General features: G+C 54.3%; 1 protein-coding gene across 1 annotated transcript in view; it reads left to right on the top strand.

Annotated features, from left to right (window-relative positions):
- The first annotated feature begins 9003 nt into the window (after window positions 1-9003).
- The window catches only part of LOC141983401 (uncharacterized), a 44235-nt gene continuing 38645 nt past the window's right edge, over window positions 9004-14593 (top strand). Inside the window, exon 1 of the mRNA XM_074946505.1 lies at window positions 9004-9027. The gene's annotated coding sequence lies outside the window, so the exon portion shown is untranslated. The remainder of the gene's footprint in view (window positions 9028-14593) is intronic.

Here is a 14593-nt window from a genome sequence, read left to right as displayed (position 1 = left end):
AGCATGGCACTGTTTTAGCCGGCGTTGCAAGATATTTACGTGCCAGATGCTCTAAAGAGTCATATGTCCCTTCATGCTTCAACCACCATTCCAGGCAACTCTTCCTTATTCCAGAATACTTTCATGTGTAGACAAACCATTAGTCTCCTGATAATCCTGGGCTCAGGGCCGGCATGCAGCAGTACAGCATACCAGCCCTTCTCCCTGGCCCTGTCTTCACTACCAAGAAATGGTGTGTCCTTAACTCAAGTTAACTAACTGGAGATAAATCATAATGAAAGCAAAGCAAACTGGAGTTTTCCTGAGTTAACAGGTCCAGGGGAACCCTATGCTTCCCCATACTGTTTAACTCAACCTGCTAACTCGTATGGAAACCCAAAACTGCCTTGTCTTCACCAGGATTTTAGCTGGAGTTAGCACACAGTTTCAGTGGCGAAGACAGCTGCTGTCTTGTTCTCCTGGTTCTCTGTTTTTATTACTACTATTTTTTAGTCATTCCCTTCAGTTGGTCTTCTGTAGAAAACCTGAGTCTGCAGAGAGTTTGGAACAATTACTCCGAGGGGTGTGAATTGCCCCGTTCATCTCAGCGAGGGGTTAGCTCAGAGCCTCAGATGCCCAGTGCTAACAATGTGAACAGCAGCAGGTCACAGAGCTCTGCAATTTACCCGTCTGGGTGCCACAGGGGGTGGCCTTTGGGAGGTGCCATTTCTCCTCCCTCCCAACCTCCAGGAGCTGAGCCCAAGGAGCCTAACATAGCCCCAGGGCACATTCCAGGCCCAGCTCGGGGAGCTCAGCCCAAGGAGCCAGGGGAGCTCAGCAGCTACACCTCTCTGTGAGCAGGGTCTCATTCTGCTGATTCATATGGCGGGATGTACCTGGTGGGCTTGGAAAGGGACCATCACCTTTTTCTTCTCCTGATTTGACCCCTCTTCCTAGGCACTCTTTAATCCCCCTCCTGCTCCCCACAATCCACAATCCAAATCTCCTCCCCATCTCTCCCTGCCCTCATTCCCTGCACTCCCCCAGGCCCCCCGCCCCACCTCTCTCCCTCCCTGCTCTCCATATTCACCTGCACCCAGCCCTGCTCTGTCTCTCCCATGAACCAACCAGCCTCCCTCCTCCCCACATCTCCCTCTCCCCACTGCTGCTAACACCCCTTCCAGGCTGAGTTTCACTCTGACGCACCTAAGCTGTGGATAAGGATGCTGGGTCACGCAGGCCAACAGGAGCTGCCTGCCCTCAGACACACTAACATCTCAACTGTCCCTAGAGCCGGGCATGTCACACACGAGCCCCAAGCCTCTCTGGTCCTATTGCCCATTTATGCTGCTCTGGCAGCGTAAAAGAGTGATAAAGTGGGTGGATCCAACCACGGGGGAGGATCCTGGCATGGGGATTCCCTGGGCGGCAAAGAGCAGGCATAATGCTGTGTAATCTAGGCACATCAGGGGCGGGGTGGGGAACTGAAGGCACAACCAGAGCATGGCTGAGCTCCAGCTAGTCTCAGCTGCTGCAAAGGCAGGCACTGTGGGTTTGGGCCTTTTCCTATTTCTTTGTGCTAGAGAAGGCATGAAAGTGACCCGTTTTTTCTTGCGGGACCCTGTGGGTAACTGGAGGAGTGGTAGGGTTATGACATCAGTGAGGGGGAGTGGTTATTTATAACGCGTCGATGTTTATTTTCGTTAACCCATATTTAACTCAAACACCCGAGGCACACTTGGGAAGTAGAATGTCTTAGTTAAATAGCCAAAACACGCAGCCGCTCTGGAGGCACAAAAGCAATTTGCGTACTACTGGAACTGTGGGAGCTGAGGAAAACCAGGCTGGGAGCACGGTGCTAGTTTTAAGACCTGTGATAACTAGATAACTAAGGATCACTAGTGTAAGACCCTTTCCCTCCAAAGCACTGAGCAGGGACTCTCTGTGATGAATGGGTGGGCATCTCTCCTGTGACTGCAGAGAGTACAAGGGGCATAGCTGGGTTTGGAGCCTCCCAACTAAGCCTTGTCCTCTTCTTGCGGTTTACACCACTTTACCCGTGACCAGTAGGGAACCCAGGCTCGCCCACTACTCCAGGTTCCCCCCAGCACACAGCAGCCCTACTGCTCAACTTCAGTCCTCTGCTGCTGTCTCTTTGGGCCTCTTCCTATGGGGCTCTTTTATCTCCAGCCCTACCTCAGGGCCAGCGTCCTCAGGTCCTTCTCCCTCTGCAATCCCAGCTATGTACATTCAGCCAGCCATACCTTCGGTCTGATTGTCCGGCTCCACCCATGTTCATTCCTCTGCTCCCAGCCAGACCTGCCAGGGCCTGCGGCGCCTTTGATCTGAGCCTCTTGGCTGCTCAGGCAGGCCTGGGGGACCCACCTTTGCTGCTCCTGTCCAGTCACTTCGCTGCTTCCTGGGGCGGGGTGTAGTAGGGCCCCAGGGGCTCCTGAAGGGAGCTGCACAGGCCAGGGGCACCGCGTCACAGGGCCCAAGCCCCATCTTTGAGGAACTCCGCTAGTAACCTCCCTTCAGCCCAATAGCTCCCCTTTCAACACAACCCATGGTCTCCTCTCTGAACAGTTCCTTTCCCGCCTTACAATCCTTGTACCAGCCAGCCCTCTGTGGAGAAAGAAGTGGTTCAGGACTATTTAGAAAAGCTGGACAAGCACAAGTCCATGGGGCTGGATGCGCTGCATCCGAGAGTGCTAAAGGAATTGGCGGCTGTGATTGCAGAGCCATTGGCCATTATCTTTGAAAACTCGTGGCGAACGGGGGAAGTCCCAGATGACTGGAAAAAGGCTAATGTAGTGCCCATCTTTAAAAAAGGGAAGAAGGAGGATCCTGGGAACTACAGGCCAGTCAGCCTCACCTCAGTCCCTGGAAAAATCATGGAGCAGGTCCTCAAAGAATCAATCCTGAAGCACTTACATGAGAGGAAAGTGATCAGGAACAGTCAGCATGGATTCACCAAGGGAAGGTCATGCCTGACTAATCTAATCGCCTTCTATGATGAGATTACCGGTTCTGTGGATGAAGGGAAAGCAGTGGACGTGTTATTCCTCGACTTTAGCAAAGCTTTTGACATGGTCTCCCACAGTATTCTTGTCAGCAAGTTAAAGAAGTATGGGCTGGATGAATGCACTATAAGGTGGGTAGAAAGTTGGCTAGATTGTCGGGCTCAACGGGTAGTGATCAATGGCTCCATGTCTAGTTGGCAGCCGGTATCAAGTGGAGTGCCCCAGGGGTCGGTCCTGGGGCCGGTTTTGTTCAATATCTTCATAAATGATCTGGAGGATGGTGTGGATTGCACCCTCAGCAAATTTGCGGATGATACTAAACTAGGAGGAGTGGTAGATACGCTGGAGGGCAGGGATAGGATACAGAGGGACCTAGAAAAATTGGAGGATTGGGCCAAAAGAAATCTGATGAGGTTCAACAAGGACAACTGCAGGGTCCTGCACTTAGGACGGAACAATGCAATGCACCACTACAGACTAGGGACTGAATGGCTAGGCAGCAGTTCTGCGGAAAAGGACCTAGGGGTGACAGTGGAAGAGAAGCTGGATATGAGTCAGCAGTGTGCCCTTGTTGCCAAGAAGGCCAATGGCATTTTGGGCTGTATAAGTAGGGGCATAGCCAGCAGATCGAGGGACGTGATCGTTCCCCTCTATTCAACATTGGTGAGGCCTCATCTGGAGTACTGTGTCCAGTTTTGGGCCCCACACTACAAGAAGGATGTGGATAAATTGGAGAGAGTCCAGCGAAGGGCAACAAAAATGATTAGGGGTCTGGAACACATGACTTATGAGGAGAGGCTGAGGGAACTGGGATTGTTTAGTCTGCAGAAGAGAAGAATGAGGGGGGATTTGATAGCTACTTTTAACTACCTGAGAGGTGGTTCCAGAGAGGATGGTTCTAGACTATTCTCAGTGGTAGAAGAGGACAGGACAAGGAGTAATGGTCTCAAGTTGCAGTGGGGGAGGTTTAGGTTGGATATTAGGAAAAACTTTTTCACCAAGAGGGTGGTGAAACACTGGAATGTGTTACCTAGGGAGGTGGTAGAATCTCCTTCCTTAGAAGTTTTTAAGGTCAGGCTTGACAAAGCCCTGGCTGGGATGATTTAATTGGGGATTGTCCTGCTTTGAGCAGGGGGTTGGACTAGATGACCTCCTGAGGTCCCTTCCAACCCTGATATTCTATGATTCTATTATTCTATGATTCTATGATTCTACCAATCTCCAGCTTCACGAATAATTTTCCATGTGCTACATTGTCAAATACTTTACTTAAGTCCGATCTACCACATTTCCCTTGCCTGGAGAATCAGAGCCTTATGCCAGGGCATGTCTGCACTGCAATCAGGAGGTGTGATTGCAGCATTTGTAGACATATCGAGCTAGCTTTGATCTAGCTAGATCAGCATAACAGTAGAAGCGAAGTTGGGGCGTGCATAAGGTGGCTGCATAAGCTACCTCCACCCACCAGGACCCAGATACATACTTAAGTGGCATCCCTTCGCTGCTGTTACAGAGCTACCTAGCTCAAAGCTAGCCGGGGTCTGTCTTCACCTGCTGCAATCACACCTCCTGATTGCAGGGTAACCATATCCCAAGTCTCTCACGTCTCAGGTTTGATACTCTGTGTGGGGTACACCCTGCCTGTTCCTGCCCCATGACCGCCAGGGCTGGCATGTGACCATCGCATGGGGCTCTGGGTTCCAGCCCTGCCCCGTGTAAAGACAGACACTGGGGAAGACCCCAAGGGGTGGACGTGGCTTTCCATGCCAGTCTTTGTTCTCCCAGCAGGAGTGAAGCATTTGTGGCCTCGGACCCAGGGGGTGGAGAAAGCTCTCTGCAGCGTGATGAGGAATTTCTCTTTCAGGTGTTTGTTTCGGGGGGGGTGGGGGGCTGTAAAGGCGCCAGACGCCATGATTCCATGTCCCGTTCCCACGCCTGCATGCAAGGACGGAAACAGTGAGCGGATGTGGTGCTCATGACACCCAGAGCTGCAAGCCACCACGTCACCCCTCTGCCTCAGCAGGAGTGAGCTTTGCTGGAGATTAGACTGTGTATGTCAGTGTCACCAGCAAACTCCTCCAGACTCTGCAAGGCTCACAGGTAACAGTCAGTGCACCCATGGGCGCCAGGTTTGTATAATTTTTGGTGGTGTCTAGAATGGATCCAAGCAGAGCCATCCCATCCATAGGATGGACTGGGGCGATCACCCTGGGCCTTATACTTCGGGGGACCCGTGCTTCAGGGGAACACGGGGTTCTGGGAAGCCTGGGGGGTTAGTGGGGGGCCTGGCACTGGCAGCAGCGTGTGACCCGGCTCCAGCCCGCCCTGCTCCCCCTCTTCCCGCCCCTGCTCCGCCCCCACCCTGCCTCTTCCCACCCCTGCCCTGCCCCCATTCCACCCCTTCCCCCAAGATCCCACCCCAGCCCTATGGATGGGACGGCTCTGAAAATATAAGCACAAACATTGTTGGAGCCGGGCCCACGTTTCTGAATATTGGTGGAGCACGGGAACCACGGGCCCATATAACTCACCTCCTATGTGCGCCCCAGTTCCTGAGCTCCCCAGAGGCATCTCTCTGCAGCGTCCGTCCCCTCCCACTGCGGCACTCACAGAAATTATTAAGTTTGCTCCCTCCAGCGAGACAGAGCGCACACCAGCCAGCTAGGTGAGCCGCAGACTTCGCTTCAGTAAGCAGCACTGTGATGGTTACTTTATAGTAAAACCAAGAAAGCTTTCTAACAAAGAAAAGAGAGAGACAGGAAAAGAGACAGGGCTGGTAACAAAAAAACAAAGCAAAACACATTTTCCCGTGACTAAAACTCAATTCTAACAAATTATATCTTCACCTAAAACAGTTTCTCACTTGCAGCAAGTTCGCAGCAGCTCCTGCCCTTCAGACCAAGAGGACCCACTGTTCACAGGCTCTGACTCGGATGCTGTTCCTATGTCCCCTAAGTGATGGGTAACGAGAATGTCTGTTTGCTCCCCACGTGGTTCACCAAAGTCCATTGTTTTTGCCATCCTAGCCATGGAGACTTGCTGGGGGTGCAGTCGCTGTCCAAGGCAGGCTGAGGGGTTGGCTCACTGAGCTGTCGCTTGTTAGCGTAATTGCTTTGTTTACCTTACATGTAAATGTACTTTCCTTGTTGTTTGGCTTACGAAGCTTGACCGAGACAGATGGACCCACATTCCTTTGTCTAAGCCAAACTTGTTTATCAAGCCTGCTCCCAAACATGCTTTAGGCACATATTTCCAGCCCACACATACAGAATTCCACACACCATCCGTAGCTACATCACGCGGTGATATTCATGACCAACGTGGCACGTGTTTTTTTATGATACCTTACTTCATACACTTTTATGTACAAAAATATTGCATATCACCAGTTGATTCAAGGGCGTACTCTTTGGGGCTGAGTCCCCCCTGTTCTCCCTGGGGTATCTGGACCCTGATTGCCACAGTGGAACCATGTTGTCATCTGGCAAAGTCAGGTACAGAGAGAAACAGCACAAGGACTCACAATGCTACAGTTGGCCCAGTGCTGCCGAGGGCAGGATCTTTATTCTTATGAGGCCAAATTCCTGACTGCAACAGACCTTTCACTATCTGCCTCCTTCCAGAATTCCATAACCGAGAGTCTGAACCACATCAGGCTAAAATGTACATCTCCCATCAGCTGAGCTGCACAGCTTCGGAGCCAGGTTACTTCAACCAGTTCAGGTGTTTTCTGGCTCTAGGATCACACAACAGCCTCCTTGGCAGTTGGGGGCCTTCTCCTCTCGGGCTGCTGGACAGGGAGTGACTTTAAAACAGCCATGTCCCAGTTTGCTCAGGTCTCTCAGTGCACTTGCTGCTTAAATCAGTTTCTGCTGGTGTAAACAAACCCACTTGCTGCACATGCCCAGGGTCTCCCTCCTCTGCGCATCTGTCACAGGTACAAATAAAATCTCCCTGCTGGCCCTATCTTATTTCGGAGGGACACGCACAGCTGCCGTCTCAGCAGCACGAGCGTCTGTGGCTGCAGGAGTGGGCTCAGCAGACGATTCCTAGATTCCAAGGGCCAGTCCCTGCAGCCCCATTCCCTGCTCCCTGAACCAGCAGCAAATGGCTCTGCACAAATTGGAGCTGCCCCCAGGGTCTGGGAAACCCAAGTGGGATTATGTCAGCTTCCACTCCTGCCCCCGGGGGCTGAGACCCACCCCCAGCCTGGACACAGGACCCTGCCCCGCAAGAGGCTGGCAAGGAAGTGCAGAGCTCCCACAATGCCCCCTCCTCACTCCCAGTCCTGGGAGTAGCTTCCTGAGGTTGGAGGGAAGAAATTTCATTTCATTTGGGGGCCACTGAAATGTTTTGGCTTTATTTGGACTGTTATATATTTGTTTTATGTTCTTCTACCATGTTAATATCATGCCAGGCCACGTTGTCATAACCCTGAAACTTTTTGACTTTTCCATTAAAAGTGACAATGTAAGTAAACACGGTAAAGCCCAAACCAAATATTTTTACATTCTCGAAATGACTGGAATCAAATTGCTATGCTCCCTTGGAATGCTTCGATTTTTGTCAAAGCTGCGTTTTCCGACAGAAATCTGTTCCCTTGGAAACGTTTCCACCCGCTGTAGACTTGATGAGTTACAGTCTCCTCTTTCCAGCCCCCAACCCCACTTGTTTCCCTTTTCCTCCTTCCTCCCTACACCGTGCGGTTGATCTATGAGTCTATGGTCTGGTGTGTTCACAGCAGCTTGGGTGACCTTGGTGATGCTGATGCCTTGGTGACTCATGTGTAATGACTGCTTGGGATGTGATTATCCCTTTCTGGGTATTTTAACCACCCTTTTTACGTTTTAGGTGGGATTTTATGGGCTAAAAGTGTTTTTCACGCCCTGCCTCCTTCCTTCCGGCTCACCCAGTGGTGTTTACAGAGGTGTCCATGAGCAGTGGGCTGTCCCCTGGGGAGGATGTGCACACGGACACCCCTCAGCTGCTGTAGCGAGTGGGTGTCTCTGGACCCACCGTGGCTGCTTGATTCCTTATAATGTTTATTGACAGGCCCAGCAGAGCCACTCGCATCAGTGCCTGGGGGAGGAAAGGAATCAATATGTCTGCATAAGAGATGGCATGTCCCCGCCAGGCGGGAGGTGTGCGAGACAGCTCCCAGGCTACCCGGGCAGAAAATGTACAGATCCCAAGGCCAGAAGGGACCCACCTGATCATCTAATCCGACCTCCTGCATCACACAGGCCAGAGAGATGCCCCCAAATCATCCCCGGAGCAGATCCTTTAGAGCCACACACCCTCTTGCTTTTAAAAAACAGCCCGAGAGAGTGACAGCAAGTGGCCTGTGCTACTCCGGCCTCAGTGTCAGTGATGCCACCGACTGCTGCGGAAGAGACCCGGAGCCCTGCGGCCCGAGCCGGGGGGAGCCGGAGCCGGGCACCCCCAGGGCATCTGAGCCCAGGGGCAGTGAGCGGATTGGTTTCCTCTCCTAGAACCACAGACTCAGAGAAGATCAGGGCTGGAAGGGACCCCGGGAGGTATCCAGCCCACCCCCTGCTCAGCGCAGGACCAGTCCCCCGCTAGCTCCAAGGCTGCAGCCGGTCGCGCTGTGCCTGGCCCGGCGCTGCGGGCGGAGACGCGGGGCTCACAGGGGACTCCCCCGGCCGGCTGCGGGCGGAGCCGGAGCCCCCCACCGGGCGCGGGGAGGCTGCTGGGAGGTGTAGTCCCCCCCGAAAAGGCTGGCCGGGAAGGGGGCAGGACCGTTCCCAGTGATGCTTTGCTGCCGCGCACGGAGGGAGGCGACGACAAGGGACCTGCTCTGCCCACGGAGCTTCCCCCTTCCTGCGTGGGCGCCCCACGCCCCTGGCTCCGTCCTGCCCTGGCTGCCCCCAGCGCCCGGGGGAAGAGCCGCTCCGGCAGGGACCGAGCCTCCCCGCCCCAGCCCAGCCGAGCAGCGGCAGCCCCGGCCGCCCGGGCTCCGGGGGAGGCGGGCGGCGAGATGTCCGGCGGGGTCGCCGCTGCCCAGGTGAGGAGTGGGGCGCGGGTGGGAGCGGCGCTGCTCGGCCCCCTTGGCCGCGGGGAGCTGGGCTGGCCGGGGCTGGGCTGGGTTTGGCGGGCAGGAATCAGGCACCCGCCTGCTTTGGGGGCAGCCCCCGGCCTCCAGAAGAGGCCCCCGGCTGGCGCTGGGGCGTGTGGGTCGGAACTTGGGGCGCGGGTCCCTGGAGTGATAAACGGGGTCCGGTTAGCTGCCTTGTTCCCGACCAGGCTGGTCGCCCGGGTCCCGAGTGGGGAGCAGGGAGGTTTGAAGGGCCAGGAGACCCGGACACTTCCCGGGGTAGGGGGGCGGGGGGGTTAAAAAGAGGGGGTCGCGCATCCCAGTGCTGGGAACTGTGCTGGGTGGCACCGGGACCCCTGAAAGGGGGTTTTCCAAAGAACAACCCGTGTAGATTTGCTTCCCCCCCCCCCCGCCTGGGGTTCAGAAAATGCCCAGCGGGTGACACCGATCAGAGTTACTTGGCACGTGCCAGGGGTGGCCTCTCACTGGAGAGCACCCTGGGGACGTGTGTGGTGCTCCCTGGCACAGCCCAGAGTTAGCTCCTCCTTGGGCGGCCGTCACCGAGCCGTGGGCCTGCCGGAAAGTGCTGTGTGACATGACCCAGGGTCATGAGTGCTTGGGACCCAGATATCCCGGGAGCTTGTCTGGCGCAGAAATGTTGCTGTTTTCACCAGCCTGCAGTCAGCAGTCTCAGGTTTGTGCAGGGAAATGCTGTCCGTTAGGCAGATGGATGGCTAGCCTGACTTCTCACCGGGCAGACCGCCTGCCTTCCCACAGCGAAAACGCCTCTCACGGGGCAGCCTTCCCCACGGCTGCCATTTGGGGAGTGCTTTGCCTGTCGCAAAGAACTCCAAGTGCATTCCCAAAGTTCTTGCTTTTCCACGAGCCCTCAAACCAGCCAGCGCGGCTTTGTTCAGTTCGGGCAGGAGCGCGAATCTTTGTATGGAGCTTTGTGCTGTGCCCGGGGCTTGGCGAGAGACCCTCCACAGCTCCTGAAAAGGGGTCGTAAAAAAGGGAGAAAATATGCCGAGATTCTTGCTCTTTCTTTCAGTCGCAAAAGCAAAACTCCACGGTGCCATGGGGCTCTGTCAGGGGAGTTAATGTAATCTAGTGCGTGGGGCCCTGGCTGCTATTCAAAGGACCCGGGTTCTGTTCTACTGTATCACTAACCTGCTGCATGATTGACCTTGGGCAAGTCTCTTCATCTCTGTTTCTGCTCCCACCCTTTGACTGTCTTGTCTGATTAGACTGTGAGATCTTCAGGGCAGGGCAGGGCCTGGCTTTCACTGTGTGTTTGTACAGCATCTACCGCAATGATCTCGGTCGGAGCCTCTAGGCACTACCCTAAATACAAACAAGAATTACAGTAATCCTCACTGTGGTGAACTAAAGGAGCAGGAGCTTCAATAGTTGGTAGCAGTAGTAAGCTGTTATCCTCAATATAGTCTAGCCACTAGAGGGAGAAATGAAACACACTTTACAACCACGTTACACAATATTAATTTCCTGGGGACAACTTTTTCTTAGTTCTCTTTCAAGCCTTTTATTGCTGGATGACTAAACACAACGCAGCTAAAAACAGCAGCAAACAGCAGGTCAAGAGCCTAATGATGTGGGACCATTTTTTTAAAAAAGGGGGTTCAGGGAAGGATCCTAGTCAGGGGCAGCAGAGAATGAAACTGCAAACAAAGCTAGTGTGTTCAGAGGCTTTTTAGACTTGAGGAGGGGTTCAGCCATGGGGGAGTCTCTGGCAGGGGGAGGGGGCCCACGTCCAGCACCTGAAGAAATGCGACCACCGCCGTTCCATGCCCTGCCCAGCTGGGGTGCAGTGGTGGACGTGCTAGATCGCAGGTGGTGTCAGTCAGGGCATGGATGCCAGCAGGGAAGGGGCCCTGGAGCAGATCTCACCAGAGCAGATATTATAGGAGGATCCCACGATGTTTGTTCATGTACGGGCCGGTCGATGTCCCTGAAATGGAGTCACACAGTTGGGAGAATTGAGGGCTGGTGACGGTGCCAGCCCATGGAGAGAGAAGCCCTCAGTTTGTCCCTGTGCGGGATACAGTATGGACAGCGGCAGGGCCGTCGTCCCCACACACGCACCCCACCCCGCCTCTGCCCAGCCCAGAGCGGAGAGGCCACTTTGGCCTCCGAGTCCCGGCAGCCCCCGGCCTCTCTCAGTACCGAGGTTAGCGAGCAGCTGCTGCACTGGTGCTGTGGACTCGGGAAGGGGTGTGAGCTCCGCCAGCCCCGGTGAAATCAGGCACCGTTCGGCCTGAGCGAGGGTATCCGAATCTGGCCCTCGCTGACCAGCGGCAGAGTGGGCTCTCAGCCCAGCAGAGGGCATCCTGAGCCGGGTCAGTGCAGTTGCCCTGTTCGGTGACGTGATGTGCACTGGTCTTTGGGAAGAGCAGCCCTGCCGTCAAACTCGAGCCTTTTGCCCGGCAGCTTGTTGTCAGTGTCACGTCAGCAAGGCTGGGGCATCAAAGCACCATAATAGGGCCCGGCAGGTTGTGATTCACGAGATACTGTGAGGTGAAGTGTTCCTTCGGAGGCTCCCCAGCCCCGGGGAGGACATGAGGCCAATGGGCAAAAGGGGAAGGTCAAAGGGGAATCCAGCATTGCATTAAAACGTGTCGTGACTCACCTGTGGCTGTCCCTGAAACAGAGTGTGACACCCCCACAGGCCGGACACGCACACGCAGGGAAGTGTGTGCAGAGCAGGGAGTCTGCACGTTGACATAAACGCATGTGGGCCTGATTATTCCCTCCCCGCCCCACCGCCTTGTGTATTCGTTTGCCCCTGTGCAAAATAGATATAGGGCCCAGCATAGGGAGGTGTGTCAGTGGGGGTGGGGGGCTGGCAGGGCACTCCCAGGTAGTGCTCTCTGATGTGGGGATTGGGGGCTAAGGTGCAGTCCATGGGGGTAGCACCAGGGAGGCTGCTGTAAGTTAGGGGCTCGTCTTTGCTAGAGTCTTTTGCCTCGAGCTAGTTGATTGCCAGTTAACTCGAGGTGATTAAACACCTTCGTACAGGCTAGTTGGGACACTCCCTTCATATTTGTTCCAGATCACAAATGTTTGTTCTTCCCCGTAGACTCTGCACTAAGGGTTTATCTTGACCAGCTAATGTATTAACATGATCCTTTGCCTTGCCTACACTAGGATTTTAATGTGTGCTAGTTAACACAAGTTCAAAAGACAACGCTCTGCCTAGTGTGGACATGGCCTGAAGTCCTGCTTGAATCATGTTTTGAGAGTCTAAGGGGTGCATAGGCCTTTGTGCTGGCCCCAGCACTGGGTGTCTTTCACCCTGTGGTGATGGTTTATAATGAGACTTGCCTCCTTCCTCGGGGCAGAGGGTTGTGAAGTGTAGTTGATCCATCCTTCTACCATGCTTTGAGATCCTCAGATGAAAGGGCCAGGTGGTTTTCTCTTCCTGTGCCCTAACATGCAAATGTCCTTGGCTAATCTCTGCATGATTGATGGAACCCGAACAGCCCGGGTGTTAAAGACCCGTGAACGATTATCACACATTCCACAGGAAGCCGAGCCAAGGAGCACATAGCATTAAAGGTTTGACAAAGTTACTTCTTTTGAAAATATCACGGTGTCGGACTTAATTATGTCACGTCAGCGTCATGTCATCCCTGAAGGAGCCTTAACGGAAGAGTGAAATGTCAACAGGCAGCGGGGGGGAGAGCAGCACCAGGGATTCCTTCAATCCGGCGTCTGACGGGGCACGTACGCGCGAGCACGCCTGGGTCAGAAACCGTTCGCAGTCGAGGCAAAGGATAATTATTGCTACTGCACCCGGGCAAGGAAAGGACGACACAGACTGCGGAGCACAACGTGGATTCCTGCCCTACAAACGGCTCCCTGCCGCTCTAGGGGGACACTCAACGCCCTGCTGGTAACCGTAGGAACTGTGGGTATCGGTGATGTTGGATGCCCACATTTCTCAGTGCCCAGGGTGAGAAATCTCAAAGGGCCCTAATTTTCCGAGGGCAGGTGCTCAGCACTTTCTGGAAATCAGGCTCCTTTTAAGACCTCTCAGGTTGGGCACCCAAACTCGCTAGCCGCTTCTGGGAACGTTGGCCTTGTCAGGGTCTGCTGGGGGCAACTTACATTGGTCCATGTACTGCAGTGGGAGCGCCCATCACCTGACACGGGAGACACATGCCTTGCAGGCTTTCTGTCTGCAAAACCAAATCACCCTGTTGGCCGAAGGCTGGGAGACTCCAGCTCTGGATCAGAACTTGGTGGCTTGGACCCATCTCTAGCATTGAAACGTTTTGTTTGAAATGTGCTGCGGAGTTTGACTGTGGTGGCAGCTTCCTTGTGGAAGGGATTGTTCCTAACAGTACCCACCTGGGTAGTGGGTCTTGCGGCCAGCTTGGATCAGCACCCAACGGTCTGGATGGTTTTCCTACACATGCACCTCTCCCAAGTAGCATGAGAAGAAGCTTTCTCATGAGACTGGCCGTGTTTCCTCCTCTGCCTCGGGATGGAAATACGAGCAGAACAGCCTTTGTACCCCAGCACGTATGGTCCAGCTCCCATCAGTGGAAGAGCTGACAGCAAACCTTTCTGGAATATCTGAGCAAACAGTTTGGTTCCAGCAACGGGCAGAGGCTTCAGGTCTGAGCCTGGGGTAGAAGTGTCTAATTTGGGAGGTTTTGAGAACTTGTTTTCAGATCACAAGTGGGTCCCCAGTTATTTAAAACACTCACACATTCCCCTTCCCCCTCCCACGCACCCTCTCCTCCTCCCCACACACACCCTCTCCCCACACCTACCTTCACCCCGCACACCCCCTATCCCCACCCTCTTGTTCTGCTAACGGGGCATGGAGGCCTGTCACATTCGCTTGTACCATTCCGTCCTGATCTTGACACGGGGTTTCCAGAGGTCAAACGCTGCTGTCCTTTAGCAGGGCTCCTACCCCAGGGATCTCTGGGTAGCCTTGAGCGGCCAGTGCAGTTCTTGTCCTGCAGGGGCCCAGGCATGGGACAGAGTGGGCCCAGATTCAGAACAAAGGGCACAAAACCGTTGCCTTCAAAAAGGGGGAAGTGAATTCTTGAACATGAATGACATCCTTCTTTCAATGTCAGTGTCTGACGTCAGTAACTTCCTCTAGGGGAAGCAAGATCAGCGTGAAACCGAGGCAAACTTGGGTTTAAAATGCGGGACTGAACCATCCCGCAAGGCAGAGAAGAGAGGAGTCATTGGCCTGACATTGCCTAGAGGCAGTTCTCTGGGAGAAGTTTCCCCTGTTTGATTTGTGCTGATTTAAAACGAACCTGGCTGAGTAACAGGGCAGCAAGGAAATCATGTTCCAGTTAAGTGCTGGCTTCCAGGAGCTAACCAGGAGGCATACCCATCTCTGATCCCCCCAGCTAAAATCTCAGGCAAAGAGGGGCTTCCCCAGCACTGCGGGGCCTGAGCGGTTTGGCCCCAGGCCTTGTCAGAGCACGCTGTACAGGAATCGCAGCTTAGCTCTGACTACAAGCCAGGACTGACAGCTTTCAAAATC

The sequence above is a fragment of the Natator depressus genome, chromosome 2, assembly GCF_965152275.1.
Source record: "Natator depressus isolate rNatDep1 chromosome 2, rNatDep2.hap1, whole genome shotgun sequence".
Taxonomy (NCBI): Eukaryota; Metazoa; Chordata; order Testudines; family Cheloniidae; genus Natator; species Natator depressus.
Note: the sequence above shows the minus strand (reverse complement) of the source record. Positions and strands in the feature narration are given on the sequence as shown.